The sequence below is a fragment of the Melanotaenia boesemani genome, chromosome 14, assembly GCF_017639745.1.
Source record: "Melanotaenia boesemani isolate fMelBoe1 chromosome 14, fMelBoe1.pri, whole genome shotgun sequence".
Lineage (NCBI taxonomy): Eukaryota > Metazoa > Chordata > Actinopteri > Atheriniformes > Melanotaeniidae > Melanotaenia > Melanotaenia boesemani.
The window spans coordinates 33,543,438-33,563,486 of NC_055695.1; the positions used below are offsets into that span (position 1 = coordinate 33,543,438).

At 42.7% G+C, this 20,049-nt stretch overlaps 1 protein-coding gene across 1 annotated transcript in view; it reads right to left on the minus strand.

Moving 5' to 3' along the window:
• Nucleotides 1-19,200, minus strand: part of tbl1xr1a (tbl1x receptor 1a) — a 92,072-nt gene extending 72,872 nt beyond the window's left edge. The window contains exon 1 of the mRNA XM_042007012.1: nucleotides 18,843-19,200. The gene's annotated coding sequence lies outside the window, so the exon portion shown is untranslated. The remainder of the gene's footprint in view (nucleotides 1-18,842) is intronic.
• Between the last annotated feature and the right edge of the window lie 849 nt (nucleotides 19,201-20,049).

Sequence of the window (20,049 nt, forward strand, 5' to 3'; positions counted from 1 at the left end):
TAGCTTCTATCTCTTCAGCTTGTTGCGCTGCAAGAACAAGAAAAAGTTCGTACTGGTCTGGTCATTTCATCCTCCAGGAAAAGCTTCGTCTACAACAGCGCGGGATGACTGCAGGGGGCGTGGCAATGAACGCCTGACCAGGTTATGTCATATTTACCAAGAAACTTGGTCCATGGCAGGGCGGGTTGTGCACGCGGCCGTATCCGTGTCTTTAAATCCCACGTGTTGTTTACATTTACGTATTTTCTCACCACCTCGATCAGCTTCATTAAAACTACCCGTTCAGCCTCGTATCAGGGGAAATGCAGAAGCCACAACTTTCCGCTTAGTTCTTTTCCGCGTTAACTATGCCCACCTCTAATGTCCGACCAATCACACAATACTTCTCGGAGCCCCAAGAGAAGAAAGTTCTGCTCGGCCGATGTGTCGAGAACTGTCCCCGTTCAGGCCCGCGACAGCAAAATGACGTCATTTCCTTCTTGTGGCCTCAAGAACAAGAAAAAGGTTCTCTCTTTTCGTGGAGTATGTAAACTAGCTTGCTAGCTACCGGCATACTCTTGTCTCCATGACAGACATCTCCGTAACCAGCAGAGTCTCTGCTGGTAGAGTCTTTTAGCAGAGTTTCTCCCCGTCATGTTGCTATGCTACATGCTAGCATTGCTGCTTCCTGGTGTCTGCTGGACTGCATGCATCTCTCTTGTGAAGAAGAGCTTGAAGTGATGTTAATCTCAGTAAAAATCACCAACCTGCTGGTAAAACAAACAGCCAGAACAACATTTGCTGTTTCCAGAGTTCACATCAAAATGCTGCCTATTTATTCCAGCAAAGCACGGCCGAGTTTCCAGAAGGAGAGAGAACTGTCCTCCAAACTGTTGTTGTAATCCCCACACACACACAGACTCATGCGTAGATGGATCAATGAATGCAGACTAGTTGAGTTTCCTCTTTAAGACATCTGTTCCCTGAAAATCCAGCAGCCTCAGAGCAAATGTTCCCACTGCAGCAGGTTCACAACAAGTATGTGTGCAGCAGATTTTACCGAAGTTACACCAGACCTGCCTGCTGTCTCCATGGTGACGAGGCTGTAAACGCTGAGACAGGAAGCAGGAAGGCGTCACGCTGCCATGTTATTGTAGTAAATATGCAGAAATACAGCTAAAAACAACACACTCACAGCTTCACTATTAATTTGTCCCTCAAGAGGGGAATTTGCTCTGCAGCAGACACGTACAAAAGTCACATTTTTAAAACACAAGACAAAAACATAAAACATCTAAATGATGAGAAGCTGATTAAAACAGTTAAAAACAATAATACAAATAAATAACCAGCAGAGGTGAAAGCTACCTCCTCCTCTCTGTGGCGTTTACAGCCGGAGGGAGAAGCACAACGGAAAACCCGGATCTGTTTGTTGTAGCTGGAGACAGACGGAGACCAGAAGGAAGTAGCTGGTATCCACGGTTCTGATGTTAGATACGTCATCCATGCTGCCGAATTTCACCCGGCTACTGTAGAAGCTGTGCACACAGTTCTCTCCAGGGAGTCTTTTCCTTGATGGCGAGGTTTCCATAGCAACAAATTATTGAAAAGGAAATGACAGATTCAATATAAGCAGCGTAAAACATTTTCATCAGGCTCCCATCTACCTGGAATTGAAGGCGTTGCTGGCCTTCCTTGCAAAGCAGATCACACCAAACTTCAACTTATTAATTATAGTGTCAAGATATTTGTGGCTGGTCACCAGCTCACCTGGCTGCTTATTAAAGGGGTAGCGCACCATAAAATGTGTTTGTGAGCTGTAAGCAACACAGTATTACTTCATCGTGATGAAAACCACTTATACTGTTTATAAAATGAGTCATTTTTTTATTTCTTCATCTGTAAACTTTCAGACTGAGCGTCTCCTCCTCATACACGTTATTTAACAGGAATTCCTCGGCACACGGACCAAGTGTGGAGGAGGAACAGTTCATGCAGCTGGATTATTACCTACAGGAGCCGGTACAGGCTGATGGGAGAAGAGAGAGAGCGTCTCGTTTGCTCCATTATAACCAGCAGCTCCTAAACTGGGAGAATTAAAAACTTTCCAAACTTTCATTTTTACTAAATGTTTCTTTAAAAAAAATAAAACAGGGCCGCTAACGTTATTATTGTTATTTTTAGGATGTACACTGAGGGAACAAAAGCAGAAACAGCTCCAAATATCAGCTCAATAAAAAGATCCTTATCGGTGGATCCTTACTGCAGCGGATAAAACCCTCTGGAACCTGGAACCTGGAACATGGCCGCGGCCCACCTCACCACCGCGCAGCAGGCCAACTACAACTGAGTCGTCTGCTTGTCGTTTGTATAATAAATGTATAAAAGGGAGGATAAAACACGACCTTGAGGCGAGCCGGTGGAGGATGTTAATGTTCTTTTCACTCTGATCTGTTTGTGAGGAAACTATATGCACTGGCCAAAGGCGTTAACCAGTTTATTGGCTAAGATGTGAGGCTGCATCGTATTAAAAGCTGACGAGAAATCAACAAAAAGCAGTCTAACATGATTCTTACAACTTTCTAAACGCCTACGTACAAGATTAAGTAGCAGCAGCGTCTTTTGGAGGGTCTAATAGCTGCTTGATTTTTGCTAATTTTTCTGCCTTTGACTAGTTTTTGTAATTGTTTCATCACCCGAGAGGCTAAAGCATTGGTCGAAAATCATTCAGTGTGGTGGGTTGTTGGTTTGTGGCATCAAGCACCACGACGGACGTCCTCCGTAAGGACGGCAACTTTGGCTGAAAAAGAGACATTTTAACAATAAAACTAAAAACAGGGCTGCTCAGCTCATGTTTTTAACAGACCACTTCCAAAATGGCCGGGACTTTTTTTAAACACATCATCTTCAGTAAAAGAGACTTTCTGGGGAGGAGGGGACACCAGGCCATTGTTCATCTCGGCATGTTTACTAAATGTGGAATCTTAGATAAAAGTCATTAAGGCTCTGAGCCAGCTCTGAATCTGTAGCCGATGAACTGAACTTTCTTCCTGCTACAAGCCTTAGTTCCAGTGATCATTTCCATGCCGTCCCAAGCAAACCCAAGGCTGTTCGTTTTGAGCTGATGCTCATTTTTCTCTTTTTACTGCCTCTTGCAGGCTCTAGTCTCATGCTTGATTTCCTTCTGTATATTACACAAAACGAATAGATTCCCTTTTCTAAATGTCTCGAGTGTCTTAAAAACCCACAGCTTATTATTGGGATATGTTTTCACAACTTCTTCTGATGTAACAATGTTTTCACATTAGAGAACCTCATGACATCAGGGAACTCATCTGTGTTGACAGAGGACTCGTTGAACATGTCCCAGTCTAGCCAGTGTAGCATCAACCCTGCAGAGGGAGGCAAGCGATATCCCAGACTTTCTTTCTGAGATTCTTACTTTCCCTCGCTTTAAAACATAGTGGTATACGGGGATGAGAGGGATACAGTTACGATCTGAAGAGCTCAAAAGAGGACGGGGGTCCAGGATTGTATCATGCCTGGTGTGGTGTGTGATGTGCTGGTGGATCATGATACAGGTCTGTCTGATCCTGTATCATGATGAAAATCTCATCAACAGAGAGAATAATATTTCAGGTTGGGCATCGAGCATCAATTGGAAACGAAACTTACTTTCCAGTTCTCCCAGAATTGTTCAAATTTTTAAATTTTGATTCTTATTTTCTATGCCCGGTCCGCCGACCAAAAGACAAAGCTGCTGAACACCAACGAAGAAGAATCCACCGGAAGCGTTCGTGTTACCGCCCAGTGATTGGCTACACTTGTGATGGCATGAATGACAGCCTATCATCACCATGTGCGACGTTTTCAGGCCACAGAGAAAAGGAGCGCATGAGTTTTGGCTCGTCAAGCAGGGAGCACTTGTTGTGTATCTTCAGGTGTCCTGGGATGAAAATGCCACATTAAACAGTGGGGACACTTTTCTGTTTTGGCCAGAAAGGTGAGGAATACAAACGTACCCAACATCCCAATCACAGAAAGGTCACATGGCTGTCGGACCGCAAACTGGATTTTAAATATAAAGAAGGAGTTTGCAGACAGACATTTATAAGGACTATACTAGAAAAATACATAACTTGGAATAATTTTGTGGCAAACTTTTTGATATTTTTGAACACTGGACCCTTCTGTGGAAAAGTAATACAGCTGATCATGGAATAGATGATGATGTGACGTCATTACCACAAAAAAGGCAAGAAGGCAGGCGGGCGGGCGATTGGATGGATAGATAGATATTTCTTCATCCCCAAGGGGAAATTAAGTTAACACAGCGACTCTTCAAAGAATCGGAATCGAGAATCATTAAGAACCAGAATCAGAACTGGAATCGTTCAGATTCAAACGATGCCCAATCCTAATTATATGTGATAATATTTTCTGACACATCACTCAGGTTTAGGTAGAAAAATCCAGAACAACATGCTGACCTGGGTATCAGTACTGCTGAGTCCTGCTCTGTGCTGGCTGGTATTAGAACAGCTGCTATCCTGCACTTAACGTACACCCAGACGCACCTGCCCCAGTTACAGTTCTGCAGGTTTTCCTTCCTGGTTCCGGTTCTGATGGAGGTTTTCCTTCCTGGTTCCGGTTCTGATAGAGGTTTTCCTTCCTCGTTCTAGTTCTGATGGAGGTTTTCCTTCCTGGTTCCGGTTCTGATGGAGGTTTTCCTTCCTGGTTCTAGTTCTGATGGAGGTTTTCCTTCCTGGTTCTAGTTCTGATGGAGGTTTTCCTTCCTGGTTCCGGTTCTGATGGAGGTTTTTCTTAGCTAGGTCATTATTTTATGAACTAGTTTATATGAACACGGTTATTGTAAAGTGGACTGATGTGGATCATGTGACGTGGTAGCTCTAACTGGACAATAATGAACTGGATTGAACTGGTCTGTCTGTTGTGAATTGAAGCCGTAAAAATTGAACTGAAACAGAGTTGTAGTAAAACTTAAAAACATTGATTTCTTTAAGTCACAGTTTGATTTAATCCAGATTTTATTATTGATCTGATATCGTTTTATTCCTGATCACTTCATTGATCACCTGATCCAGATATCTGATACATGTGCTCAGATAAACTGCAGGAGGTGGGGGTTGAATCCAATCAGCCTGGGTCAGTCTGCAGCAGAGGGAGGGAAGCGTAGATGGGGGAGGGGTCCAAAGCCTGGACCATAGACTGTATATAAAGGATGGATGGAGCCTCCGTGACGTCACCCGTAGGTTTCTGAAGAGCAAAAGTAAAGCTTGTTGGGCGTTTCCACCATCGCCATCTTGGCAGGGTTACACGTGTCGTTAGTCCTGGAAAATCCAAAAATTGGCAAAGAGGTGGAGCTGAGAGGGAGACTGCGAAGGTGGGGGTGGATGATTGATGTCTATCAAACTCCAAGCTGCCTGTAGCTAAGAGCTAACGGTAGCAAACCAGCTAACAGAGGTAGACGGGCTAAAGCTAAGGCACACTGTTAGCCGGCTAAAAACCGTGTTTGTGCTGCACTCTCCCTTCTTTCTGCTGATATTGGATACCTGTCAATCAAAAGGACACGCCCCTAATTATGCCGAATTTCAAGATTAAAAGAAAGAAATTCACCCCCCTCACAGTTTTCATGAAGGTAAACTTGACCTATTAATCCTAAAATGTTTTTTTTTGTACCAGGCTTTAAACATGTTTATTTCTGCTGTGAAGTTGGTCTTTTTAACATGGGAGTCTATGGGGATTTGCTCTGTTTTGGAGCCCCTAGTGGATAAGGTTTGGTAGAGGTAGAGGTTGTTGCTTAGCCTGGACACATGCTTCCTAATAGTAGGCGCATTCCGACAGAGAAGTTCTAAGAACGCAGTTCTAATAACTGTCCTAGTTCTAAGAACGGTCCTTCTCCGGGGGAACTGTTTCATGTTGCATTCGCACATGAGTTGGGGGCGGTAGCGGGACCGATGTGACGCATACGTCTGCGACAGTGGCGTGTGACTTTAGCGCCACATAACAACAACACAAAACCCGCTAAAAACAAAACAACACGGCAAGCTAATATGGAGAACGAAGAGATCGTAGTGTTCATGCTCTGCTTGATGGAGATGTTACTGATGGACTATAAAATCAGGCGTCTCACGTCGAGGCTGGAAGGCTCCTGAAAGTCAGAAGATGAAGAATCCAGCGGCAGCAGATCCGCCGCAGACAAAGGAGACGACGTGTAAGTTTAACTTATTAAACATGCGCCGATTGTATACGTGTCTTATGGGTAAACATTTCAGATGGTTTTCTACTGTCTGCGTTGAGCAGATTACAATAAATAAATATTTCAGACGGCGGGTTTATTGTAACTCGTGTTCTGTTTCAGACGTTGCTGCAGCTCATTGAACCTCCTCACCGTCCGGCTGGTCCGGAGCAAAGCTAATAACTAGTGGGAAAAGGTTGTTCTCAGTTTTACCGATGAGCAGTAGATAGAGAATTTCTGTATGTCCAGGGAGACATTTCAATACATCTGTGGCCGCCTGAAGCTGCACTGGAGAGGATGGACACAACCACCTGCTGCAGATACTGAAGGAGATGGAGAACAGCCTGGATGCTTTACCTCCTGCCTTCCAGCTAATCACTACACACCTCTTCATAATAAGCATCATGTTCTGGAAGTTCGACAGACAGAACATACATGTATACATGATGTACACATTTAAAGAGAAAATGTTCCATAGAAAATGCATCATTTCATTTTTTTTTTTTTTTTGTGTGTGTGTGTTATGTGTAAAATAAAGATCTCATCATCTGCTATTAAGCTTTGTGTGTTTTATGGACTCATCAGTAGAAAAGTGAAGGAGTAATCCGTCACTGGAGGGTTGGTTGTGACTGACTTATGGTTTAGAATTATGAGGACTTAGTCACACAGATTTAGCGTATATGAAGGTAAAGATATAAAAAGGGTGGTGAAATGTTTACAGGTGTGTAATTTGTGTCAGATCTTGGTTAAACATGATAAACTTTGTTCTGTGATATGGAGCATATTATAAAGTTGATAAACTAATGTAATTTACACCCAGGATAAGACTTAAAACGTAGCGACCAAAGATGGATTATTTAATATTTTATAGCTGTGATAAGTTAATAACTACTCAATATTTTTATTAGCTAATATTTTATAGATGTGGCCAAAGCACATCTAACAGACACAAACTGAAAACTTCAGACTCTTTACTAAGTCATTTATTTTTTTATAGTGAACACAGCAGAGCAAAAATAACTATTTACATGTGTGTGTATCCTGCGTATCACACTGGCTTTTCCTGCCGCACGCAGGAGTCATTTGCTGCGGCGTTGCCCGAGTAAACATGTCGGTGGTACAAGCTGTCGAATTTACTGTTTGTTCGGTTCGTCCCGCTCCGGTTGTCGTGGTCCTTAATTTATTTGTAGTCTTGTGTGAGTTTTCTACGTGCGCTGCTTCGCGTTATCCTGCGTTCTCTGACTGAGAGCTGATCGTCAGGAATATTTTTATATCAAAACCTCTCTGAAAATCCTCTGTGGCGTAGACGGTCAGAAGAGCTTCGACCTCCTCGTCGGTCCATTATTTATGTGGCGGGGACACAAAATGCGGAAATCTGGCAAGGGGCGGAGCTACCAGTCACCAAACACCTACGTCATGAGGGTTCCTATAGAACCCCGTTCAGACCCTGCCTCGGAGCAGGAGCTAAAATGGTTATAGGAACTGAGGGCTTTGGTCCCTAGTTCCTGTATGTCGGAATGCGCGAAAAAACGGCCTGGTTCCTGAAAAGGTTATAGGAACTGCAAAAGGTTCCTACAGTCGGAAAGAGCCTAATGAACTTGCCCCCTCAGGTTCACACACAGTAGCTGCAGCTGACGTTTTATATCAGACATGAGGAAACGTGAAGAAAACCCACAGTGCTCTGCTACAGACTCCTCCCCCTGCTGCAGACTTCTCCCACCGCCCACAGCGCTCTGCTACAGACTCCTCCCACTGCTGCAGACTCCTCCCACAGACTGCAGCGCTCTGCTAGACTCCTTCCACTGCTGCAGACTCCTCCCACACCCCACAGCGCTCTGCTACAGACTCCTCCCACTGCTGCAGACTCCTCCCACAGCCCCGACTGCTTTAGTTTTATTCAGCGCGAGTTGTAAACACCTCTCCAGTTAAAAGATGGACACACGGGAGGTGACGTCGCTCCTTCTCCATCATTTTCTATGGTACTTGCTCGATGAAGCAAAAATCGCCGCCCTCCTCCTGCCAAGCGACAGGCAACATTTGTGCATGTGAAGAAGTGCACACGGGGGCTTACGACGCGACTCAAGAAAATAGAAAAATGTTCAATCTTTGTGAGTCTTGACTAAATAATCCACCAGCTGCCAGAGACACAGAGAGACAAACGTTACAAACAAACAAAACTTTTTTCTCAGTTAACAGTGAATAACCCGGATTTAAGAACCTCATCAACACTTTGGACAAACGGCATCACGGCCATCTGGTCTCCATGTTAGTGGAGTGTCTCTCCTGCCCTGGATGATGAGTGTGGTGAGGATGAAGGACGGGGCAAGAGTCCGATGTTTCGCCACCGCTACGGACCTGTGGTCAAGCTGCACCACGGAGCTGTATGTGACGTGGATTTCAACATGAAAACGAAATGTCTCCAGACCCATTTTTTCCAGATCACACCAGGCAGAACATAGCTGGTCTGAGACAAACAACAGCTACAGGGACCTGGTGGAAAGATGGCTCTACACTGAGGTTTGTTCAGCCCCATCGGCCCGGGATCTCCACATATGCATTTCACAACAGGAACACCAGAGTACGTCTGGGTGGAGGACATGATGACAAGATATAAAGTTCTCCATGGCAACCGTCAGACTTTTTCACACTGCGAAACACAGATGAAGCTGCAGAGAGACTGTCTGGAGTTCACATGTAGAGACATCCCTGTCAGCAGATTAACGGGTCTAATATCACATTATTTATCATATTTATCAATCGGTTCAATTTTTTAAGTTTCCTGATGATGACTGAAATGTTTTATGGAAAATGAAAGTAGAGCTAAGCAATGCAGATCACAAATCATGGCTTTAATTTTCTGGCTGAATCATTATAAACATGGTATAAATCCAGTAAAAGCAGACAGAGAAGCCATCTTCGCCAGCCAGGAATAAACGTTAGCACGGTCCTATGAATTGTTTTTTCCCTGATTCCATGTTTTTCGCATTTCCCCTGAATTCTGTTTTCCCTCTAACCTGACTCTCTCAAAGGAGGGACGTGTCGGCAGTTCAACAGGAAAAAAAAGAAATTATTTTGTCTCTGGAAGTCCTTATGACCCAGTAGCTGGACAGGAAAAAGGGCTAGAGACAGATAATGGGATCCGGCCAGGAATCGAACAGTCGGCAGCTCCATGGAGGAGCTGTAGTCTCTGTACATGATCCAGATGTTCAGTTTAGTTTAGCGTCATAAATAGAGCTGATTAGTCACCGACTATTAAAACGACTAGTCGACCAATCGGATTATTTATCTCATGATTATTTCACTTTCAGCTTTGAAATCTTGCATGAGGTTGTTATGTAAGTCCGACGTTCCTCCTCTTTAAATGTTCGAGCATTGCAGATGTACTTCCGTGGTACACAAGGTCCGCTTTACAAATCTCACATCTATTTAATTACTTACTTATTACTTCGCTCTACCAGATTTACAGCAGGTGTCTGCCTCGTACGGCAGCTGAAGGTCCGTGACGTCGCGTGTCAACAGCGTGTCTGCCCACACCGGCTAGCATGATGCTACGGAGAAAGTTGGGAAAAGCGAAGAGAGTCCTATTTGGGATTTCTTTCAGTGTGACCATGTCAAAGATAAAAGTAAATGCGTTGTAGATGAAGAAGGTGGTTTAATATGTGGAAGGAAAAAAACACGAATCTGAAAGTCCATTTGAAAAGCTGCACAAGAAGGCCAACCAGCCGTACCTGTACCAGGTAGCCTCTCTGCCCCCCTACCCGGAGAGAAGCTTCAACCAGGCCGAGCAGCATGGGGAGGGGACGTGAGTCACACACACACAAACAGACCTACACAAACACTGTCACACGCACACACACAAACACAGTCACACACAAAACCTTGAACAGCTGAATTTGAGATCATTCATTCATAAAGCAAAGGCTTAGATTGGTTTTTGTTTACAATGTTAGACGGTTATGTACGTTTATGTACGTTTATGTACGTTTAGCATAGAAAAGAAAAGCAGATCCACATCCAGCTGACATACATCAGTATCTTAACCTCACAACACATCCAGTATCCTTTTCTTTCTTTTCAATACAAAATAGAAAACAAATTGCATGCTGCGTACTGACAGCGTGTTCCTGGCAAAGCGGTCAAAACCTACCTAACACACTCTCATACACACACCATTTCCTGTCTTATATAGCATTAGACTAATTTGGCTCCTACATGTGTTATTTTAGTTCATCTTGCGGACCAGTCTGGCTCATCTGGAGGGCCAATTACGGACCCCAAGCCATATGCTTCACACCCATGCTCTGGACCCTGAAATGGAAGTGTAGTACTCAATGTATATCTCAGCATCAGCATCGATATTTGCCCTTTTCAAAATGGCCAATATCGGCCGTAGTTTTGCCGATTATACGCCGATTTATTCTTGCTTCTCATAAAACAGTAAATGCTGTTAAGTGTGACTTGTAGCAAGAAGTACAAAACAAGATGTATTTAATTCATCATTCATTTATACAATTCATTTATAGACAGATTTTTTTAAGGTTAAATAATTTCCCAGGTATTTAATGCTTTGTTGCAGGTTTTTGGAAATTCTTCAGTTGTAAAGTTACACTAAAGGACAAAAAATTGTAAAAACAGTAAAACTCTGTCTGTAATTAATTTTTTTGTTGTAAGTGTTAAGGAACGAAAAATAAAGTTAATTTATTCTTTTTTTTTTTTTTTTTTTTAATTAATTGGCCGATTAATCGGTTTTCGGAAATTTTTTCTGACAACTATCGGAATCGGCATCAGCCTGAAAACATCCATATCGGTCGGGTCCTGGTATTAAATACTATTTCTTTCCTTCTGCTGACTGGACAGGTCTGTAAATACATATCTAACTGCAGGACTCCGTTTCTTCCTCCGCTGCTTCTCAACTAAAAATAACTGCATCTGAGAGTCCGTCCAGGAGTAGCCGACAGAAACGTTTGAGTTTATCGGCCGAGAACAACATGAATAATGTCGCGTAACGGAAGTATTTGCCTCAGGTTTTGTCAGATTATTGACAGCTGATTTAAACTTGACAGCTTAAATGATGCTCATGTTTAACCGAACACTGAAATTAAATGTTATCCTGTTATATTTATCATTCTGTACGACTCGCTGGACTTACAGCATCGTGACCGGTGAAGTCATTAAATTTTACGTTTTTGCAAAGAAAAACCCAAAAACTTTAAACATCTTTGCATAAATAACTTCACTGTTCGAACGTAATAGGCCCCCTCCCTGAGCCGCCACAACGGATCTGGCTTTGCCTTGCCCGGACGTGGGTCACCGGGACCCCCTCCGGAGCCAGGCCTGGAGGTGGGACACGGAAACGAGCACCTGGTGGCCCTGTGTGGCCCGGTCAGGCTTAGCCCGAAAGGGTCACATGGGACCCCCTCCTGTGGACTCACCCCCTGCAGGATGGGCCGTAGGTGGGTGCAGTGAGCTGGGCGGCGGCCCTGGCGGTGTGAGCTTGGATTTTATGTTTTTTGTTTAATTTTAGGGACAGTTTTAAAATAGATTAGGTCAAAATGAAAAAAATAACTATAAATTTACACAGGTGTGATTGTGCTGAAAAGAATGGTACCAGACAAGGCAGGTTAAAGTGTTTTTCAAGGTGAAATACAAGCATAAAATCAAAAGTAGACAAAAACAGCCATTTATGCCCTGGTCCCCAGAGGGTCCAAATTAGGGCTGAAACGATTCCTCGAACAATTCGAGTAATTCCATTACTAAGTATCCTCAAGGCAAATTATCTGCCTCGAGTAATTGTGAAATCCATTATCAATACTAAGCGCATCCACCCGGGTGATTTTTTTTTTTTTTCCCCCGCCCGGAAGCTTTTTTCTTCCAAACAATCCCCCTCTTACTGAATAGGGATTTGTTACACAACCCGGCATAGCTGTGCGTAGCTAGCTGCTAACGTTGAAAAAACGAGGACAGGATGGCCGACAGAAAGGAAAATACTGAGGAGTGTAAAGATGAAACACCGCAACCAAAACGACAGAAAGTGTTATGGGACCACTACACACTGAACCGAGAGAAAAGCACAGTGCAGTGTGTTTACTGTAAGAGTGAATTAGCGTAACACAGCAGCACGTCCTCCGTGTAACATCTTAGCAGGAGACGTCCACCAAACGCCGCGGTTCGTCTGCCAGGTCGTCTCCAGCCGACAGGTAAGTATTCATTTCAATGTTGGAAAAGTATATAAATCAGTGATTACTGTCGCAGAAAATGTGCGCAAATGTTTTTAAATACTGTAAAACAGATAAATCTTAGAATGATTCAGGAATTCTGTCCTTTTCAGTAAAGTACAGACTCGAACTTTGGACCGCTTCGTATAGAGGGCTCCATGTTCACCAGAGCAGGCTGCAATGTTACAGACAGCATCTTAAACATGATCACAGACATGCGTCCGGTAGAAGATGAAGGATTTCTACTTTCAACTCTAAATATCAGCTTCCATCCAAAACCTACTTCACCAAGATGATGGAAAAAGTACGAGGATGTGAAAGAAAAGTTAAAAACTGCCCTGAAAGAGACTGACTGCATTATCCTTACAGCAGACATCTGGACAAGTGTTGCCACAGTAGGTGACATGCCACTTTACCGGGGAGGCCTGAAAATGGAGTCTCACAGCCTGACAACCAAGAGACACACAGCTGCAAATACTGCAGACTGGCTGGAAGATGTTATTGCAAAGTTTGACTTTCCAGCACACAAAGTGAAACTGTCCATGACAACGGTGCAAATGTGGCTGCAGCGATGAAAACTGTAGCTCTTACAGTAAGAGTAAGTCAAACTTTGATAACTGCAAACTGTATGTTCTTAATACGATCACTCGATTAATCGTCAAAATAATAGATTACTAAAATAATCCATAGATTACTAAAATAATCCATAGATTACTAAAAAAATTGATAGCTGCAGCTCTCGTTAAAATAAAAAAATCACTATTTAAAACATTTAAATAAAGTAAAAACAAAGCAGAATTTATTACTAACAGAACTTTGTAGAAATAACACACAGATCAACAGTGACCAAACCTTTTCTCATCTCATCGTTCTCTCAAGTCTTGGCTTTCAGGAGAAAAAATATTGTTATTGAAACAAACACACAACAGAAACTATTTCCATGTTTCCACTTTTTCCTCATTTCCACCTCACGGAGATCTGCTGGAGTTTTATGGGTTGATTTAGTCAAATTACGGGCATCAACCAAACTTCTGAAACTACACACTGACTGCATTCTTCTTGTAATCGACATGAAATGCTGCCTGCATGGCTTGTACGTCGCTACGTCTCGTTCCAGACCGCTACCTAACAAAGGAAGACATTTTCATTCACTCTACTTAAGATCATTTTGCCTTTCCATTTTCATTTCACAACACTGGTTACATAACTGTGCTACTCCACCACGCTTCCAGTGTGATTTATTAAGGCCAAGTAATCAGTGTGTCCTACATAGATAACATGACTCAGCTGCCTGCTCTGGAGCTCAACATATTCTCATGTCCTATGTTCAGCAAGCGCCCCGTTCTGCATCCATTACAGTCAAACCCAGAAATCTGAATTTTAACACACATGTACATAAATACGTAGCTTTCCCTCATGTCCATTTTTAAATTTATTTACATATTGATGCTGCAGGAATGGATTTCAAAGACACTGGACCTGGTTATAAATTACTCTGATGGCTGACACTGCCAAGACGGTTCCTGTGTTGGTTACATCTATTAGTCACAGAGGTTCCTACTAGTCGGCATCTATATATTGTCATTATACACGTGTACTAAATAAAAGTGCACAGTCAGGATACGGATTCTTTAAAAATAAATAATCAATAACTAAAACAATGTACATCACTCAGACACAAATTTCTAAAGCCCCATTTCTACCAGCAGGTGCGGGTCGGGTCGGGACGGGACGTAAAACGGGGAAGGGCACCCTAATAGCTGACCCGACCCAGCCTACTTTGTTGGGACCCTTCCGTTGGGGTACCAATCTAACCGAGCCGACCTGAAAGGCTGGAGTATGACACAGCAAACCGCTGATTGGTTGAAAAAAAGTCACTTCCTGTGCATGAAACCAAAGCAGCAACAGATTTTCTTTCTGTTGATTAAATCTCAGTTTGAAATGGCGTCACGAAGCACCGCCAAGAGGAAAAAACACAAAGTGTTGCATGATCGCCATCCCCCTCCTTTGTTTCTGAGTCCTGTTTTGGTTCTGCTTTAAGGAAGGCGCTGTGATGGTGTCATGCTGTTACGTAGCTGAGGCATCTGTCGCTATCTGACAGATACTCCACCTCTCAGGTAAAGTTAACGGTTGGCTGTGGAAACGCAACAAGGTCACAGTTTACAAACCATATCCACACTAACTGTCGCATCCCGCACACGTTGGTGGAAACGAGGCATAAAGCAGTGGCTGGGAACTGGCGCCCATGGGCTAAAAGTGGCCCATTGCCTATAATATCTGACCTACCAGATTCCACTGATAAAAAAAAAAACAGATTGCAAGAGTCATGTGTCAATGTGCAGAGATATGATGCTGTTTACAGCTCTGTGTTAAAAGAACAGCAGGACCCTTTTAAGAATGGTCGCGCTAGAGAGGAGAGGGAGAGATGCACAACGCAGGAGTCAGAGCTGGAGAAAAGGGGAGGGGGAGCGTCGGAGCAGAGGAAGTTGCTGTGAGGAACTTCCTGTTTAGCGATGAATGTTTTGCTACCAGCTTAAGCAATAGACACCACACAGCTCTGCTAGTTCCAGTAGAGTCCCGTGCCTGCTTCACCCCTGCTGGGTAAAGTGAAGGGAGCTAACCTGGAAGCTAGCTGCTGGGTAAAGTGATGGGAGCTAACCTGGAAGCTAGCTGCTGGGTAAAGTGATGGGAGCTAACCTGGAAGCTAGCTGCTGCTAGCTGCTGGGTAAAGTGATGGGAGCTAACCTGGAAGCCAGCTGCTGGGTAAAGTGATGGGAGCTAACCTGGAAGCTAGCTGCTGCTAGCTGCTGGGTAAAGTGATGGGAGCTAACCTGGAAGCCAGCTGCTGGGTAAAGTGATGGGAGCTAACCTGGAAGCTAGCTGCTGCTAGCTGCTGGGTAAAGTGATGGGAGCTAACCTGGAAGCTAGCTGCTGAGTAAAGTGATGGGAGCTAACCTGGAAGCTAGCTGCTGGGTAAAGTGATGGGAGCTAACCTGGAAGCTAGCTGCTGCTGGGTAAAGTGATGGGAGCTAACCTGGAAGCTAGCTGCTGGGTAAAGTGACGGGAGTTAATAATGAAGCTAGATGCTGCTAGCTGCTGGGTAAAGTAAAGGGAGCTAACCCTGATGCTAGCGTTTGTTTATGGTTCAGCTGAGAAAGAGGAAACTAGCGGTTCATGGTTCTCACCGTCACATATTTACCCCGAAGTATAGTTTTTGGCAGGACCTTCTCTAACACGGTAGCTGGCTGGTGGTAGACAGGGTTTATACTTCAGCTATGCAGGGGTGGGTCTATTTTTTTAAGATCTTGATTTTATGTGATATTAAACTGATTACTACAACTAAAATGGTCATCTAATGTAAAAAAAGTGAAGAAAAAAATCCAAGTGAGCCATATATATATATATATATATATACACACACACACACGGACAAAATTGTTGCTACCCTTCGGTTAATGAAAGAAAAACAATGGTCACAGAAATAATTTGAATCCGACAAAAGTAATAATAAATAAAAATTCTATGAAATTTAACCAATGAAAGTCAGACGTTGCTTTTCAACCATGCTTCAACTGAATAATTTAAAAAAATAAACTCATGAAACAGGCCTGGACAAAAATGATGGTACTCTTAACTTAATATTTTGTTGTACAACCTTTTGAGGCAACCACTGCAATCATACGATTCCTGTAACTGTCAATGAGACTTCTGCACCTCTCAGCAGGTATTTTAATCCATTCCTCATAAGCAAACTGCTCCAGTTGTCTCAGGTTTGAAGGAGCCTTTTCCAGACGCCATGTTTCAGCTGCTTCCAAAGATGCTCAATAGGATTTAGTTCAGGGCTCATAGAAGCCACTTTAGAATAGTCCATGTTTTCCTCTTAGCCATTCTTGGTGTTTTTAGCTGTGTTTTGGGTCTTTGTCCTGTTGTAAGACCCATGACCTGCGACTGAGACCAAACTTTCTGACACTGACCAGCACATTTCTCTCTAGAATCCCTTAATAGTCTTGAGATTTCATTGTACCTGCACAGATTCAAGACACCCTGTACCAGATGCAGCAAAGCAGCCCAGAACATGTAGTTCCACATGTAGTTTTGGCTTTTTTATGATTTGTTTTCAACAATGGTTTCTTCCTTGGTCGTCTCCCAACAAGGACGGATGCTGTGATCTGACACTGATGTTCCTTCAGCTTGAAGTTCACCTTTAATCTCTTTAGAAGTTTTTCTGGGCTCTTTTGTTATCGTTCGTATTATCCGTCTCTTTGGTTTGTCATCAGTTTTCCTCCTGCAGCCACGTCCAGGGAGGTTGGCTACAGTCCCATGGATCTTACATTTCTGAATAATATGTACAGCTGTAGCCACAGGAACATCAAGCTGCTTGGAGATGGTCTTATAGCCTTTACCTTTAACATGCTGGTCTATAATTGTCTTTCTACTCTCCTGAGACAACTCTTTCCTTTGCTTCCTCTGGTCCATGTTGAGTGTGGTACACACCATGTCACCAAACAGCACAGTGACCACCTGTAGCCTATATAAAGGCCCACTGACTGGTTACAAGCTTGTAGACACCTGTGATACTAATTAGTGGACACACCTTGGATTAACACGTCCTTTTGGTCACATTATTTTCAGACTTTTCTAGGGGGACCATCGTTTTTGTCCAGAGTTTATTTTTTTAAATAATTCTGTTGACGTAGGGCTGGGCAATATATCGCGATTTTCAAATATATCGAGACTTCATCCGACGCAATATAGAAGGAAGCAATATCGTTTATATTGAGATAGCTTGTTTTGAGTTGAAAGCGTTTTTTCTTTTGCATTTTGCACAGCTGTATTTTTGTTATGGTCATTGAAAAGTATTTTTAATTGACTTTGTTTTAGGAGCATTTAATTTAATATAAAGGTACTATAATTTCAGTCAGCTTTTAATGCACATGTGCTGCTGATCCTTAATAAAAGTGTATTTGGCACTAAAGGCTGTAAATTATATCGTGATTCAGGTAAAAAATATCGATACAAGATTTGGTTCATATCGCCCAGTCCTATGTTGGAGCATGGTTGAAAACCAATGTCTGACTTTCATTGGTTAAATTTCATAGAATTTTTATTTATTATTACATGTTTCAGTGACATTTGAGGTTTCTACTGGCCAACATCCCAGATATCAGTCAAAATAAAAAAAACAGTATCAAAATTGACTAAATCTGAACAATTCTCAGTTCTTTCTTACCCACTGTTAGTGTGTTTCTTTGGAGAATAACAAAATCCATGTAAAATTAAATAGTGTTTAAACTGATTCTGCAGTTTAATAAACGTGTACATCAGAGTAATGTCCAGCTGCTTCTTCTGCAGCATCACACTGAACACAAGTTGAGGTTCTTCTTAAATATTTCTTATACAATCTTCTTATGTAATAAAAGTTAAACAGCTATGCTAATTAGCAACTCAGTTGTTGAGGTAAAACCTCTAACACAAATAATGAATCTACATGGGAGGCACCTTCAGCTATCGGACCCCTCTCTGTGGAACCTGCTCCCAGTTTGGCTTCAGGAAGCAGAACCTTCAGTTACAGGAGTTTTTCCTTCCTGGTTCTAGTTCTGATGGAGGATTTTCTTCCTGGACCTGATGGAGGTTTTCTTTCTAGATTCTGGTTCTGATGAGGATTTCCTGTCTACTGCCTCTTCATGCACTCAGGACAGAGGACTGAATCAAAGATAAGATTTGATCCGATCCGCTGGTTTCCTTAGCTTGTTTATTATTTTATAGTTTATATGAACACAGTTATTATAAACTGCATTACTATAATGGATTTGTGGTGTGTTTTCACCTGGTTACCCCACAGCAACCAGCACCTTCATACAAGCTTCATGTCTTTTAAAGTGACATGAAGGGAATAAAAGTCTGAATTAAATCAAATTAATAGAAGTGGACAGAGAAACCGGTATGAAATAGATAACTGTGGCTAAAATGCTAACTTTACTCCAACTAGTTTCACTTTCATTTGTAACTTTATTAACAGTAAACATAAAATACAATCACAAAGTAACTTAGTTACATAAGCAGTGATGATAATATAAAACATTACAGCTTTAATCAGGAGTCAGTCCGTTTTCATTTACACTCAATAGGTGTAGGAAGGAAGGCGCGCTCACAAACACAAACTACGCACGAGAACTGCCCCACGAACACGTGCACATGACGCGCGCGTCTACTCACGCAATGAAGCTGCCCATCCCCCCACTCACCCAGGACAAAAATACAGAAAATAAGCGGTAAAAACAGCGCAATAACCCGGCCAAACAGCTCGTGAGCACCCGTACGTGATCCCTGCACATCTGTGTTTGATTTATAACGGCGATAAGAAAGTTAAAAAGACGATAAACACTCACCAAAAGGCTCCAAGTCACACAAGGGGGTGCCTTCTGCTCCGTGCTGTTAATATGGAATCTCCTCCACCACCGCTGCTTTTCTACCTCTGATTTCACCTCAAAAAAGCGTTATTACGGCCCTCACGCGCGGCCAACCGCTGCTTAAAATCCCCAGTGAGCGATGTGTTTAGGATGTTTGGTCATATGTAGTGATAAATCCCCTTAAAGATGAGCTGGATGTACAGTTGGGTCTGAGTGTAGGTTTGCTCGCTAGTAGAGAAAAGAGCCAAACGGTTCAGTAGCAGCCAACGGCTTCAGACTGAAACACACAGCAGCTGACCTGCCAGGAGAAAATGAGCGCGAGGCCTGAGCTCCGCTCTGCAGGAAGCACGCTCCACTCACATAAACATCAAAATGGGTGTCGCAGTATGGTGAAGGACGGTGCAGTCCGACTGGGGTTGGCCTCAACTTATCTATACCACGAAATACCACGACAGATGCTAACGTCATTTAGAAAAATTATATATACATTTACACACACACACACACACATATAGGTATATATATATGTGTACATACATATGTATATCCAGATATATATATATATATATATATATATATATATATATATATATATATATATATATATACACACACACACACACACACACACACACATATATATACACACACACACACACACATATATATATATATATATATATATATATATATATATATATATGTTTTTTACAATGTATATGTGTATTAGGGCCCGATGGCCAATATCGGCCGTAGTTTTGCCGATTATACGCCGATTTATTCTTGCTTCTCATAAAACAGTAAATGCTGTTAAGTGTCGGAGTCGTGCAGAATGATGTCCCTGCAGCGTTTGTCCACTAGATGGAGCTCTGGCTCCATTCAATCCCACAATCATCCCCGTCTTTTCAGCAGAGGTAGCTAGTAGCTACAGCCAGGTTACATTAAAGCAGTGGGCCGAGTGGTAACTTGTCGACAGGTAAGTTTATAGTAACGTTATGAAATTAATGACTCAGCATGTCTCCGGTTTCAGTTTAACTCTGGTTGCCATGTGTAATGATGAGTGACGTGTGCGTTGTTGTGTCGGTCAGCTTTTTATTTACGCTGCATTGCTAAAGTTGTGCTAAATTAGCTATAGGCGCTCCCCGTTGTAATGTTATGGCTAACTGCTGTAAGCGGAACTCTTACT